Genomic DNA, 16,166 nt, shown 5'->3' on the forward strand with positions numbered 1-16,166 from the left:
AACGGTGCGCAGCACAAATAAATCATTTGGGTGTGCGTGAACACGGGGTGCGAAAACGCGCGGTCGCTTTAGCATCCTTTATTCCCTGTTTCAGCCAGGATCGAACGCGTGCGTTTCGCAGAACGTGCGTTCGATCCTGGCTGAATCCTGGCTGGAACAGGGAATAAAAGAGGCTAAAGCGACCGTGCGTTTTCGCCCGGGGTGGCAGAGCGCTGTCTGATCCCCCTGATTATATACTGCCGCAGTGTTATATATTTGCTTACTAAATTAAGTAGAAAAATCGTTTGGGTGCTTTTAAGTACGACTGGCGACGAGGTATAATGTCAGAATTCATCTGCAAGTTCGTTCATGAGGGGCCCAAACAGGAACTTCGGTTATAGTCTGGTAGTGCAATGCTATGCAGGTTTACACAGAAATATGTCTCACTGCGTTCAGTCAGGGTTATTCTAAGGATTGCACTGTTGGGCTATGAAAAGTGGCTTGATAAAACAAAACATTTAGTCATTTCTAAATAAAATTTAATCAGTAATGCTAACTTTTACTAGCAATTGTATATTCGTGTATACTTTAACATGCAGGCGAAAACAGCCCTGTATAGCAAACCTCAGAATCCCAACTCAGATTATTAGGCATTTTATGATGCATACAGCGCCATAATTAATCCGATTCATTTTTGTAGTAGATGTGTGCAGAAGGAAGACATCTTGCAGCCGGGCACCAGGCTACCGCTACAGGTCCATCTTAATCCCGGGCAACCCCCTCCCATTCCGAGAAGAGTTGACATCATTCAGCCCCACCTCTTTGTGGCTTTATTTTCCCGCGGTTAGCGGCCGGAAGTTTCCGCCCACATGATCTGCTTCGTGTCTTCACTGCTGCGAGGTGACTCAGGCTTGGCTGAAGCGCTGCCAAGAAGGAACAAGTCAGAGACCCGTGTAATAAACTGCAAGAGAGTGAGGCTTACCAAACCAAGCTCCTAGAACCTGCCTAGTCTGGCTGCGGCTGCTTGGTTACCTATTATGCGATGCCCCATTGCTAGTATGAAGATGCCTTAGTGATACTATATATGTTGCAGCTTGCTTACTCCCAGTAAGTGTGCATAGGGCTACAGTTTACATGTAACAAAAGTATGGTATTGTGGAGTAGATGTTCTGTGCAGTTCAGTAAACCAGTCGTGTTTTGTGTAATCTCAAAATTCTGACTCCTGTTTATTTTTGCTCAAACAGACTAACACAACTGCTCTTCTGGAATTGCTAAGTATGCTTGTCTATCATCCTAGAATTCTGGTACTTCCACCAGCAACTCCGATTATTTAAAATGTATCAGATGTTGAGGCGTAATGAAAATTTCCTGCCTCTGCAGTCTGCCAAAAATTCTGTGTTTGTGCCCTGCTTGCTGTTCCCGACACTCCAGCATGGCACTGTCAGCAATATATTTTCTACCAGGGTCCGATGTAACTATTTTATTTTCAAGAGTTGTATCCTGCCTTTCCTGTCTTATAGGAGCCACCAATGTAGCTAACAATTTAAAACATATATGGAAAAACCACATTTTAAAAACATTAAAATCAACCCCCCTCCCAAACACACAAACAAAATAAAAAGTTAAAAAAACATTAAATTACACACAATGTGAAGTGCATTAACTAAACAGGACAAAATAAAGAAAAGATGGGAACAGTACACCAAAGAACTATACAGAAGAAAGGATGACAGATTCCTTCCAAGAAATGTTTTTTGAAGAACCTACAGATTTAGAAAGTGAAGCAAAGCTGCACTGAGAGCAATTGAGAGAAACAAATCACCAGGAGTAGACGGGATATCAATAAAACCATTTCAATCCACAGAAACAGAGTCCATCAAAACCTTAACAAGAATATGTCATTTCTTGGAAGCCTACTTCGTTGCCACAGAGTACCACCTAGGGAAGATGCTGCCCAGAGTAATGGGAGGATTTGGTAGCAAATTGGGGAATAGAATCCAGTTGTCCTGAAGTCAGTACATTCGTCATTCTGCAAAATATTGTCCCTCTTTATAGAAGGAAGAGTAGACAACCTTACCTCAGGAGTGGATATAACAGATTTTATTAGCATGTCCATATTGCCCTCTTTGGCCAGCCACCTTGCACTGTTCTAGCAACAATACAAGCTGCATTGTCCAGTGGCTTTATGGGCAAGACAAAGATGCCCCAAAAGGAAACAGTTTGTGACTTCCAAGTCCATGGAGAGCTTGGATCTTTGCTGTGCATCCCCTCAGGTAGTTGCTGTTTGGTTGAAACATCAATTATACAAACACATGTATCAGATGTAGTTTCCTGATTAATCTGTAGGTGGCACACCTGTGCTTTCTGCCCAAGATGTCCTATAGAGTTGAGGAGCTGATTGCTTGTTTGAGGCATGATGGGGGGTGGGGTTCAAGGAATGCAGGGCAGAACACTACCATAGGGCATGGGTTGTCTTGTGATGGAGAAGCATCACCTTGAAACCCTTTGAAGAAATACTTTCCTAATGATCAAGAATGGAAAAATCCCTGTTGTGTGTTCTCTACCCCTGATTTCTATTACTGATGAACTATGCACAAAACTCATATGATCTTCTGACCTCCTGTTTGAGAAGTCACTGGGAGAGGTGTCTAGATCAGCTGCATAGCTATGACAATTTCTAAACAAGAAGGCTAGTGTTGTACTTAATAACTCTTTCCTACCTCAAAACCATGCTGCACAAAAGCATAAATAAAATAATTAATTAAAAATATTGGCCAGTTCCACAAACAGTGCTGCTTTGTACAAGCTAGTAGTCAATGATGTTCTGGCATTCTCTGTATGTGGAATTATAGCAGAGGATCCACAGGTCAGTGGATATTGTGCCATTGAAATAATCTGTCTCCTGGATTTTACCATGGCTCTGGCTCCTCCTGTTATTCAACAGTGACAGTGGAGGTAGACCTCTGCAGTGTTATTGTTTTTAATGTGAACCAGTCTGAGCTGTTGGTTTATGGCACTCTATCACTATTCTCCCAACTTGACACTATTGTGAAGCTGCAAATCTGCCAAACTACATCCAGCTCTCCAAAAGCAAAGTGTTGGACTAGGATCTAGGAGATCAAAGTACAAATCCCCACTCTGCCATAGAAGCTTGCTTGCTGACCATGGCCACCCAATCACACACTCACAGCCTAACCTTCCTCATAGGGTTCTTGTGAGGATATAACAGTGAACAATCTAAGCCACTTTGGGTCCACATTAGGGAGGAAAGCAGAGTATAAATGAAGTAAATGGCTGCACTCATGTTTTTAGGGTTGCCAACCTCCAGGTAGTAAGTGCAGGAAAGGCTGATGATATTAAATCAATCAATCACAAAATATTGTCGAAGGCTTTCACGGTCAGAGTTCATTGGTTCTTGTAGGTTATCCGGGCTGTGTGACCGTGGTCTTGGTATTTTCTTTCCTGCCTGCCACAGCTGCTGGCGAAACGTCAGGAAAGAAAATACCAAGACCACGGTCACACAGCCCGGATAACCTACAAGAACCAATCAATCACAAGTTTACAAAAACAAGGTGTATTAAGTGCAGTGAATGACATACAACACACAAATCTATATACAATCCTGTTAACAGTCCTAAAGGGTACAAGTCTCAAAAGTTCCACTATGAGTAATCTTCATAGAAGAATGGTGAGGGAATTTGGTATAAACAGTCCCATACAGGTACAAGTATCCAACAATGAACTGCAACAAATCTTCATAGAAGAGTAGCAAGGGGGACGATCGTTTCTGTTCTTCTCAGCCCCGTTTCTGTATGCAAAAATCCATTTATAACTTTTTATAACTTAATTTCCTTATAGGTACACATTTCATAATGAATAGCAAGATAGTACATTACTTACAGTCAAAGCCAATTTGTATGCATTCAAAATTCTCATATTATTTCCTTTCTCCCATAGGGATGAAAAAAGCAGCTATGCCAAATAAATCTTGTAGTGTTCCCCTAAGGCAGGGGTCCTCAAACTAAGGCTCGAGGGCCGGATCCGGCCCCCGGAGGGCTTTTGTCCGGCCCGGGGACCAAGGAAGCCAGTCCCCCCTTGCCCCCCTCCCCAGAGCTTTTCTGGGCTTCCTGGCTGTGTACGCACAACTGGAAGCCTCCCTCCCGCCCCAGTCGCCCCCTTCCCTGCTCCCTCTCCAGCCCAAAACCCCTTTCCTGGGCACACAAGGCATCTTGCTGCTTCGCGTGCCGCCCGGTCGCCCCCTTCCCCCTCTCCCTCCCAGGCCCAAAACCTCCTTTCCTGGGTGCGCGAGGCGTCTTGCTGCCTCGCACGCCGCCCAGTTGCCCCCTTCCTGTCCTGGCGTTCCTGTTTTGGCCACAGTTGGCAGCGTTCTCACGGCTCGGGGCTCTCTCTCCTCCTGGGGGTATCCTTGTGGCCTGGAGGTAATTGTAGGGGCCCCTTGGGGGGGGGGCTGGGCATATCTCCAGGGAGAAGAAAAAGACTTGTGGCCATTTATGCACAGGAGGTTTTGCCTTGGATTTGCCGCTCTCCAGATGCACATTTTCCCCATCCGAATTCTCAGAACTCAAAAGTAAATTCCCCACCCCCACCCCAGGGGAGAGTTTGGAGAATTCGGATGGGGAAAATGTGCATCTGGAGAGCGGCAAATCCAAGGCAAACCCTTCCATGAATAAATGGCCTTGGTTTTTACATGCCAACTTTCTCTACCACTAAAGGGAGACTCAAATTGCCTTACAATCCCCTTCCCATACCCTCCCACAACAGACTCCCTGTGAGGCAGGTGGGGCTGAGAGAGCACTAACAGAGCTGTAACTTGCCCAAGGTCAGCCAGCTGGCTTCGTGTGTAGCGGTGGGGAAACCAACCAGGTTCACCAGATTAGCCTCCGCTTCTCACGTGGAGGAGTGGGGAATCAAACCCGGTTCTCTAGAGTCCCCGCTCCCAACCACCACTCTTAACCACTACAGGGGGAATGACCGGGCTTGTAAGGAGGATGCTTTTCCGGAGAGCCCCCTCGCGCCGCCGCCTCCTCCCCCGAAACAGTCCGGCCCCCAACAGTGTTTGAGGGACAGTGAACTGGCCCCCTGTTTAAAAAGTTTGAGGACCCCTGCCCTAAGGGATACTCCATTTCCGATGCATAGTTGCACAGATGCTTAAAGCCGTTCCCAAAGAGATACAAAGAGTTGCTGCTGTAACATGATGCATAATATGAGAATTTTGAATGCATACAAATTGGCTTTGACTGTAAGTAATGTACTATCTTGCTATTCATTATGAAATGTGTACGTATAAGGAAATTAAGTTATAAAAAGTTATAAATGGATTTTTGCATACAGAAACAGGGTTGAGGAAGAACAGAAACGATCGTCCCCCTTGCTACTCTTCTATGAAGATTTGTTGCAGTTCATTGTTGGATACTTGTACCTGTACGGGACTGTTTATATCAAATTCCCTCGCCATTCTTTTATGAAGATTACTCATAGTGGAACTTTTGAGACTTGTACCCTTTAGGACTGTTAACATAGGATTGTATATAGATTTGTGTGTTGTATGTCATTCACTGCACTTAATACACCTTGTTTTTGTAAACTTGTGATTGATTGATTGAATATCATCAGTCTTTCCTGTACTTAGTTCCTTACCTGTGGTAGTAGTACAGAGGTGTTTATTTTGGTTGCTTAACCTCCAGGTAGTAGCTGGAGATCTGCTATTACAACTGATCTCCAGCCGATAGATATCAGTTCCTCTGGAGAAAATGGCCGCTTTGGCAATTAGACTCTAGGGCATTGAAGTCCCTCCCCAAACCCCACCCTCCTAAGGCTCCACCCCAAAAACCTCCCGCTGGTGGCAAAGAGGGACCTGGCAACCCTACATGTTTTAGCTAACTCTTTAGAAACACTAGGCTCTCCCTCTCAAACTCAAATGGCACACTTAATAGTGTTACAGTCATTACTTTTTTTATATATAAATATTTTATTTATTTTTAAACAAACAAAACAAACATAAAATCATACATCCATTCACACAGTTATACTCCTTCGGGGAGTCTGTTTCATCTTACATCTCAAAAATCTCCTACTTTATCATTGAAATTTACAGTCAGTACTTATTTTTTTAAAGCTAACTTTAAGAGGTTATAGGGTAGGAAGTTGCAATGAGCAGGAAGGATCAATCAGAATATTAATGTGAAGGCCATCCACACCAATTAAATTGTATTTCTATTCCACCACAATAGGGGGGGAAACTGCAACAAATCGGCTGCTGGAAACACTGAGAACATAACAGGGAAAGAACAAAAGGCCTGCTTTTGTTACCACTTTGTGTGGAACCACCATGATAACTGAATCTATGATTGGCAGTTACACACAACTGACTTCAGGCAGCCCTTTTCTACTCATGGGATTATATCCATCAATCCTATAAAGTGTTATATGTTTTATCTTCTTTCCAACAACTTACATTTTGTGGACAATGTGTATTACTATTAGGTGTACTGAAGTGACAGTGGAATAGAAACTAAGGCCATTTATGCAGGGTCGATTCTGCTCCTTGCTCAATGCTGATTTTTTAAATCAGACCTTTAAAATGACTATTCAAGGTACTGATGCAAGAAGAGAAAGTCAAACAAATTTCATACCCACCCACTCGCCTGCTCCTTCGTTTACATAGCAATGGTCGTTTGCATAGCGAAGCAGGGATTCTGCATGTTTCCTTCAGTGAATGCTTCGATGCGGGGGCGGATCCGATGCAAAAGGTCAAGTTAAAGGGGCTCTTAAGAAATGCCAAAAAAATATACGGGGCACTTCAGCCTGGACCATGCTGCTAATTACCAAGCATAAACGGCCTAAGAGAATGAAAGCATGTTTCCAAGATACTAGAACAGCAGGGTAGATATGACCAAATTAAGAAATAGGTTTTAAACTACTGATCACTGCTGTTTATGAAAAGTAGGTATTCTTACCTTCAACAACAACTCCTTATCTCGTGCTTTCTCATTACCTCTGTACGTTTTGGTGTCACTAGCATAATGATGCCATCTACATAAGGATCAGGGAAGGGTAAGGACAGCCTGGTTATGGAGGAGCTGGTCTGCTCAGATAAAGATCTGGTTAATGTATGCTCCAACACAGGACAGGAGAAGTTTCAAAGGGAGGGGAACTTTTGTGCTTTTTCTCTATCTGTGACTGATAGTTAGATGATCATGCCTGTGATTTTTCAGGTTCTAAGCTGGGTGGGATACTGATAGATTTGTTAAATACATATAAGAGGGCAAAGTGCTACCTTTTATTTTCAGTGGTGTGTCCAGGGCATATTTACAATAGCACCTTAGTATCAATAGGTACATAAAGCCAAAGCATTGCCATGATATTGAAAGAGCAACAGTCAGAGGCTAGAAGAATGGACACCTTTCCTGTCTCTCATACCTGTTGGGTAATCACTGCTCCTATGGATAGCTTGGGATGAGGAAATGAAGGCCCAGCTTGTAGGCTTACATATCATGCCTGCTTCCCCACTCTTGACCTCAACCTGGTAGCTTTCTCCCTGGCTAGGCATTTGAATCAGTGTTCAGTACCAGTGAGGTGTAGTGGTTAAGAGCAGTGGACTCTAATCTAAAGAACCAGATTTGATTCCCTACTCCTCCACATAAGTGGCAGACTCTAATCTGGTGAACCGTGTAGGTTTCCCCACTCCTACACATGAAGCCAGCTGGGTGAACTTGGGCTAGTCACAGCTTTCTTAGAGCTCTCTCAGCCCCAACTACCTCACTGGGTGTCTGTTGTGGGGAGGGGAAGGGAAGGTGATTGTAAGCCAGTTTGATTCTCCCTTAAGTGGTAGAGAAAGTTGGCATATAAAAACCAACTCTTCTTTTTCTTCAATAAAATAGGTCTAAAAATAATTTTGGATAAATCATTTTGATTAAAATTTGTGTTATTATTAAAAGAAAAATCAAAGTAAAGAGAGGCATAACTCCAACCCTTTATAGTCTAGTTTTCAGGCCTGGTTGTGGGACAGAAATAGCTTTGGTCACCCTGGTGGATGACCTATGCTGGCAGATGGATTGGCGAGGGGGTGGGGAGTACAACCCTGTTGATTCTGATCTCTCTGGCTTCGATCATAGTATCTTTCTGGACTGTCTTTTTTAGTTTGGCGTTGTACTGCGGTGATTTCAGTACTTCTGGAAGGTAAGTTTCAGAGGGTGGTGCTGAGGAACGCTTGGGCCCTTGGCCTCTGGCTTCCAGAGTCTTGAAAGGTTCCATCTTGTCCCCAATGCTTTTAAACATGTACATGAAGCCTCTGGGAGAGGTCATCCAGAGATTCGGGCTGGGTTCTCAGCAATATGTGGATGATACTGTGTCTTGCACTTCCAGCAGATCCCAGGGAAGCTGTGGGAACCTTGAACTAGTGCCTGGAGGCAGTTTTGGGGTGGATGAGGGCTAACAAACTGAAACATAATCCCAACCAAATGAAGGTGCTAATGGTAGGGATAGGTTTGAGCCAGGAATTGGGATATCTCCTGTGCCGGTTAGGTGGGGTTGCACTCTCCCTAAAGTAGAAGGTTCATTGTTTGGGGTTGCTGCTGAACCTGGGATTCCTGTTGAATAAGCAGGTGGTAACAATGGCCAGTTCATATTTTCCCAGCTGTGGTCTTTTGCCACTGTGGTACATGCTCTAGTGTCATCTTGATTAGACTGCTGCTGTGTACTCTACATAGGACTGCCCTTGAAGAGTATCCAGAAGGTGGTGCAGAACACTGCAGCAAGTATTCTGACAGGAGGGCCCAAAGAGACCATATCACTCCAGTCTTGTTCCATCCACACTGGCTCCCAGTTTGCTTCTGAGCCCAATTCAAGTTTCTGGTATTGACCTTTAAAGCCCTATAAGGCTTGGGGCCAGCAGCCTTTAAGGATCACCTACTCCCATATGAACCTCCCCAAGCACTATGGTCTCTGTCTTGGGTGCCCTGCCACCTGAAGCTAGATGGGTGGCAACACAAGAAAGGCCCTTCTCAGTTGTTCAATGAAAACTATGTAATTACCTCCCCAGAGAGATTCATTTGTTCTCTTTTATCATTCTACCAGAGGGAGGATAATTTTTGTTTTTGTTTAGCATTCCCTCATTGACTCTCACAGACCCTTTTCCCATTTATGTGTCTATATGTTTTGTTTTGTATCTAGCTATATGTGTTTTTGAAAGATTAGTCTTCCCCTTCAAAGCTTCAACCTCTGTTGCACCCTGATCCAAGGTGGAAAAACCAAGACTCCATTCTAAACCTTTGATTTTATTCCAGTTCAAGCCTTGTTATTTTTACAGCTCCCTCATGGCTTATCCTAGGAAGGTATATTTCTACTGCGAAAGCTATTGTGTCAGTGTAGTCATAATCATTCTCACCTCTGCCAATGTGAACACTGTATGTTCACGTGCCAGTCATGATTTTAGTCCGTAGAAAATGTCCACAATTTCAATGGTAAGGAAAATTACTTGAGATTCTGCATGTATGTTTGAGTATCTAACTCTTTAAGGAATCTAACAGAAGTATATTAATTCCTCAGGTCACATTCTCAATTAATGACCTTCCAAGTTTAAGTGCTCCATACATATTAAGCCTTTGTTGCTAGGTAAAACCGACTTTATTATGGAGCCTGAGCATCCCTTAGAGGATTGCATTACTTCTTCCCTTGCAGTAGTGCCTGCTGCAGAATGTTCTGATCTCCAAAAATATAACTTTATTGGACTTCCGGGCGGAGACTGAGCTAGCCAGACGCGAGCTCTCTCGCGGCTTCCCAACCGCTTCCGTGGAGACCCCCCCCCAGGCCTGGGGGGAGTGGGCCATATAGGAGGGTTCCTCCATAAGCCCCCCCGATCCAATTTCGGGGGTCCAACTGCCAGCAAAACGCCCGATGTGCGTCTGGTGAAGAAGGAAGCAGCTGGGGGTGAGTCCACTGAGACCATGGCGGCCGTCCGCCCAAACCTTCCCTCCCCCCCCACTTCCGTTTTTTTTTAAAGAACTCTTTTAGAACAATATAAAAACAAATTAAGAACCACAACAATCTAAGAACCCATCCTAATACTGAACCGAGTTTGAATACCTGTTGAACATCTGTTGGAGGGGGCTGCGTCTGAGCGAAGACAACCGGACGGGAGAAGAGAGGAGGGGGGGGAATTTTCTGCGGCTGTATACCAGGCTGGAAACGACTGAGGCCTTTCCAATGTGCGTCCGTACCTAGAATTCATCGCAGGTCTCTGTGCGGCTGCCCTGCTCCTGTCAGCCCACCCGGGTGCAGGTGGGCGGATAGGGACAGGGCGGGCTGTAGGAGACCAGGCAAAGTGGCGGCGGCGCGGCAGCGCAGCGGAGGCTTAGACCAGTTACTTCGGCTTTCTTCCAGCTTCTTCCTGACCCCCCCCCCCAAAAAAAAATTGCAACGCCTTTGCGGGATCTAGCTCCGCGCCCCCAGCATCGTTTTTTCATTTTTTTTTCTGCTGTAAGGCTCTGGACTTGGATTGGACTCAGAACGGTGCAAAAGAAAAAAGAGGGGAAAAAATGGAGTCTGACTGTTAAAATTAACTTTCGTTTCTCCTTCCTAAAGAACCAATGAACGCTTTGCTGCCCTCCTGTGGTTTTTGGATTAATTGCAGTTAACCTCTCCATTCATATACCTGACTGAGACCCTGTTTTTTTTTGTGTGCGTGTGTTTTTAATTCTACAATGACAAATTAACTTTTAAAAAAATATACTACTGACAATCATATTTTGAACTCTAAAGGGTTACAGAAAATGAACTGTTATTGACTTTTCCCCCCATGAATTTACATAACCTTCTTTTTAAAACACACTGACTAATTCTACTGCTGATATATAATTAAATCAATTCTATTTTTGAAATCATATAAATTAACTGGGCGATTTGATCAAGTATACTGAGTCTATATCAAAGTAATTAACTATCAGATTTAAATAGATTTGCTCCTTATGCTTGTGTGAGAGAGAATGGAGAGAATAATCATAATTTCTAATGTGTATAACTTGAATTGACATTTTCTCAGGTTCTTTTTAATTACTATGAGGAAGAGATTTACAAGCTTCGCACATCGACAATCCCAGAAGTTGAAAGGTAAACAACAACAAAAAATTTTAGAAGAATTTGTAGTTTCAGAAGAAGAACAAGAGGTCAACGTTGCAAAATTCAAGCCTACATTAGAGACTCCACAGGACGATAAAAATAAAAGTTCGGTCATGGCAAAAGAAAGTCAGGATTTTTTTCTGCGTACACAGGAGATGATACTGGATATGAAAACTTCTCTACAGAAATCAATACAAGACTCTGAGCAGAAGGTCCTTCAAAGTATTTCTAAGGTTGAAGAGAAACTTGAACTCAATTCTCAAGAAATTGTTAAAATTAAACAGAAGCAAGACGAAATAGAGACTTCAGTAACACAACACACCACAGAGCTTCTGGAACAATCGAAAACTATTCAAGATCTTTCAACCAAAGCTGATGCTCACGAAGTGAAGCTTAGGGATAAAAACATTAAATTTCGCGGGATTCCTGAACATTTCGGGAAAGAGAGCCTAGAATAAGATATCAGGACACTACTCCATGATAATTACGATTTTGAAGACGAAGATACTCTCTTGGAATTCTGTTACAGAATAAACTCATTCTACGCTACCAAGTATAAAAAACCAAGAGACATACTGGTGAGATTTGTCCACAAAAGAACCAGAGACCAGCTGCTTAAGACACAAAGAGACGATCCACTCATCTGGGAAGGAAATCCAATACAAATTCTATCGGATCTTCCAAGAAGCGTTTTAACCAAAAGAAAAGAGTATAACGACTTGAAGCAAGAATTGGCTAAGCGACAAATTAGATTCCGCTGGCTTATTCCATATTCTTTAGAGATCTCTTTGCCGCAAGGGAAAAGAACAATTCATAATCATCTTCAAGCAAAAGATTTACTTGAAGAAATAAAAACCTCGGAAGACACTGCTTCAAAAGATTCTGAAGATACCCCAGAGGAAGGCCCTAGTAAATCTCAACTGACTCAGAACGCAAAAAAACAACCGCTTGAGAAGCGAGAACTCAGAAAACACAAGAAGACTCCAGAAGGAGACAAATTAGATCAAGCAGCTGCATTGTAGATTTGAACCATAATTCCATCATGAATCGTCTACAGATAACATCACTGAATATTAACCGTCTTAACTCTCCTAATAAAAGAAAGAGAGTCTTTCACAGCTTAAAAAAGCAAAAGAAAGACATCGTTTGTCTTCAAGAAACCCATATTAAAAAAAATCATGAGAAAATTCTACATATAAATCATCTTGGAACTCCTTATCTTGCATCGGCTCAAGTGAAGAAGAGAGGCCTAGTCACTTACATTAATGAGAAAGTTCGAACAGTAAAAACCCACATAGCAGATCCAGATGGACGCTTTCAGATTTTAATCCTTTTTGGATCAGATGGAATTTGTTTTACAATAGCACATATCTATGCTCCGAATGCTGCCAAAGAAACTTTCTATGAAACACTCTTTAAGAATCTTGCAGAATATCACCAAGGAGAAATTATAATTTTAGGAGATTTCAACGCAGTAGTGAATCCCACGATTGACAAGACCCATAGCAGCACATCCGGGAAGTTGCCGAAGAGTGTTTTTAAACTAATGAAAGAATTTAATTTGATCGATATATGGAGAATGAAAAATCCTAGAACAAAAGATTACACCTTTTATTCAAATCGTCACGGATCACACTCAAGAATTGATATGTGCTGGGCCTCCAGATCAATGATAACAAGTGTGGAGAGGATACATATTGCACCCAGGATATTGTCAGACCATAACCCGATTGAACTGACCTTGCTAAGAGGTAAAATAGGGATCAGAAGATGGCGGTTGAATGATCAAATACTGCGGAATAAGCAAATACTTGAACAATGCAAACTTGATCTGAAAGAGTTTTTTTATCTTAAATAAGACTGAAGACATGTCTGATCTTGTTATATGGGATGCTAGCAAAGCTTTTATAAGAGGGAAAATGATAGCCCTGAATTCCAAAAAGAAAAAAGATAGACAGAAGAAAATCAAAGAATTACAAGATCAATTAAGAAAACTGGAAAAGAAAGTCCAAATTAAGTCAGATAAAACTATTCTACATGATATTAAGATGATCAAGCACCAAATAGAGTTGATAGAAACAGAAGAAATCAAAATAAAAGTCAAATATGCCAAGCAAAAGTTTTTTGAAAGAGCAAACAAACCAGGTCGTTTTCTAGCCAACCAACTTCGACAACAAGAGAAAAAATGGAAGATAATTGGTGCCAAAGTTAACGGGATAACCTATAACAAACAAGAGGAAATCGAAAAAATATTTGTGGAGTATTACAAACAATTTTATTTGAAAGATGATCTGCAAGAACATGGACTTTCAACTTATCTTGCAGATTCACAATTACCTAAGTTATCATTAGAAGAACAAGAGAGTCTTAACCAGAAGATAACAACTCAAGAAATCGTAGACGCCATTAATAATTTGAAATTAGACAAGGCACCTGGTCCGGATGGTATAACACCGCAATACTACAAGATGTTTGAACAACAATTAACTCCGGTTTTACTCTCTCTTTACAACGAGGTAATCGAACACGGTAAGATCCCTTTGTCATGGCAGGAAGCACATATTTCTTTGATTCCAAAAGAAGCTGCAGATCAACATCTTCCTCAAGCTTATAGACCAATATCATTACTGAACATCGATTATAAAATTTTTGTCTCTATAATTACCAAAAGATTTCAAAAATACATTGGCAACTTGGTACATCCAGATCAAACAGGTTTTATTCCAAAGAGATTAATGAGAGACAATGTGAGACTGGTTCTAAGCGTAATTAAATATGCAAAGTCAAAATCATTAAAAACGGCAATGATATTTTTAGATGCAGAAAAAGCTTTTGACAACGTTTCTTGGCACTTCATTTCCAAAACATTACAACAAATGGATTGTGGAGAAACTCTTCTTAAAGTTTTTAACACGATATATTCGGTTCAGAGAGCCCGTCTTTTGATCAATGGTTCGTTGTCGACAGAATTTAACATCACAAAAGGTACAAGACAAGGCTGTCCACTTTCTCCACTTCTATTCGACTTATCAATGGAGGTCCTTTCAAACCATATAAGAAATGATTCAAAAATTAAAGGTTTAACAATAGAAAATGAAGAACATAAAATTAAAAGCTATGCAGATGACGTTGTTCTAATCTGTCAAAATCCTGAACAAACACTTCCACATGTCTACAATCACATAACTGAATATGCAAAGTATTCCGGTTATAAACTTAACAAAACGAAGATGAAAATTTTGACTTTTAACTTAACAACAGATGAAGATAAGCATATTGAAGATATTATCGGATGTCGAATCACTAAAGAACCAGTGAAATATTTGGGTGTCAACATATCTTCACAAAACAATACACTTTTAAGGTCAAACTACTTGAAAATCTGGGGAGAAATAGAAAAAGACCTGAGCTTATGGTCTAAAATGAACATCTCATGGATAGGAAGGATATCGACAATAAAGATGAATGTGCTTCCCAGACTAAATTTTCTATTCCAATTTTTGCCGATTGACATCCCTGATAGGATACTAGAAAACTGGCAAAAACAAGTTAACCGATTTGTTTGGAATGGAAAAAAACCGAGAGTCAGATTTAAAGTCCTTCAAGACGAAAAGAAAAGAGGAGGGCTGGCATTGCCTAATCTCAAATTATACTACCATGCTGCCTGTCTAACTTGGATTACAGAATGGATAAAATATCCTAAAAGCCGGCATATTATTTTAGAGCAGGCGGACTTGGGACAAGGATTCCATAAAGTCTTGTGGGACTTCAAAGCTAAAATTCAAAAAAACAAAGTATCAGAAGATTGTGATGTTAAAGTAGCGTTATTGAAAGTGTGGAAAAGATACAAGAAGAGAATAAGCCCTTCTCCGCCATCCATAATGTCACCAACCGAAGCTTATCACGATAATGTTAAACTGAAACCGGGTGTTTATTTTACTTACAATGACATGATAGAGCCTACGGGAGAAATTAAGACCATGTTCAAACTTCAAGAAAAATTCCAAAAATTGAATTGGTTAACCTATTTACAATTGAGGTCCAATTTGCAAAAAGACTGTTTATACCCTCAATCATTCCGTGAATTAACAGAATTTGAGCAGTTAATATCTAAAAATGATTCACACGTATTAGGGAAAATTTACAAGCTTCTCCTGAAATACGATACAGAAGAAGAACAAGTGAAAATAAATATGATAAAGTGGATGCAAAATTTCGGAGAAACGATCAATATGAACGTATGGGAAAAACTTTGCACTTCCGAACTGAAATATATTGTCAGTCAAGAAGTGAAAGAAAACTGGTATAAAACTTTTTACAGATGGTATCTGACTCCTAATATGCTTTCCCAGATGACAATTCCAGGGGAAAAAGGCGCATGTTGGAAATGTCAAGTGATAGACGGCTCTTATTTTCATGTCTGGTGGACATGTCCAAAACTACAACTATACTGGAAAAGAATTCATCGAGAACTGCAGTTGATGTTAGATACGAAGTTTACATTCGATCCCAAATTTTATCTACTCAGTATAGTGCCGCCAAATTTACCTTCGAAATCGCATGACGTTTTCAAATATGCTACAACAGCTGTTAGAACAGTGTTAGCAAGAACCTGGAAACAAACCCACATACGTGAAATCGATGACTGGAAAGATAAACTTCTGGAATATGCAAGCATGGCTAAAATGACTTTCGAACTTAACCCCAAACTTAGCGAATCCACCGAGCAATTCGAGGAGAAGTGGGCGTCTTTTTATATTTACATAAAATGTAGCTAATTTAAACGAAGTATGTTTAAACACTTATAATAAATCATGTACCATATTTCTTTTATTCCAATTAACTGCCAAGCAAAATATGAATTTTTAAATATTAAAAACCAGCCTGACGCAAGTATAACAACTTAAAGATACTCTGTAATTATGTTTTAAATTCAGAAATCATTCTATAATACTGTATTGTTTTTATAAATATAACGTTTACCCCTTCCCTTTTTTTCTCTTCCTGTATCCTTTAATTATATAAATAAAAAAATAAATAATAATAAAAAA

Source organism: Euleptes europaea, chromosome 5 (genome assembly GCF_029931775.1).
Source record: "Euleptes europaea isolate rEulEur1 chromosome 5, rEulEur1.hap1, whole genome shotgun sequence".
Taxonomy (NCBI): Eukaryota; Metazoa; Chordata; class Lepidosauria; order Squamata; family Sphaerodactylidae; genus Euleptes; species Euleptes europaea.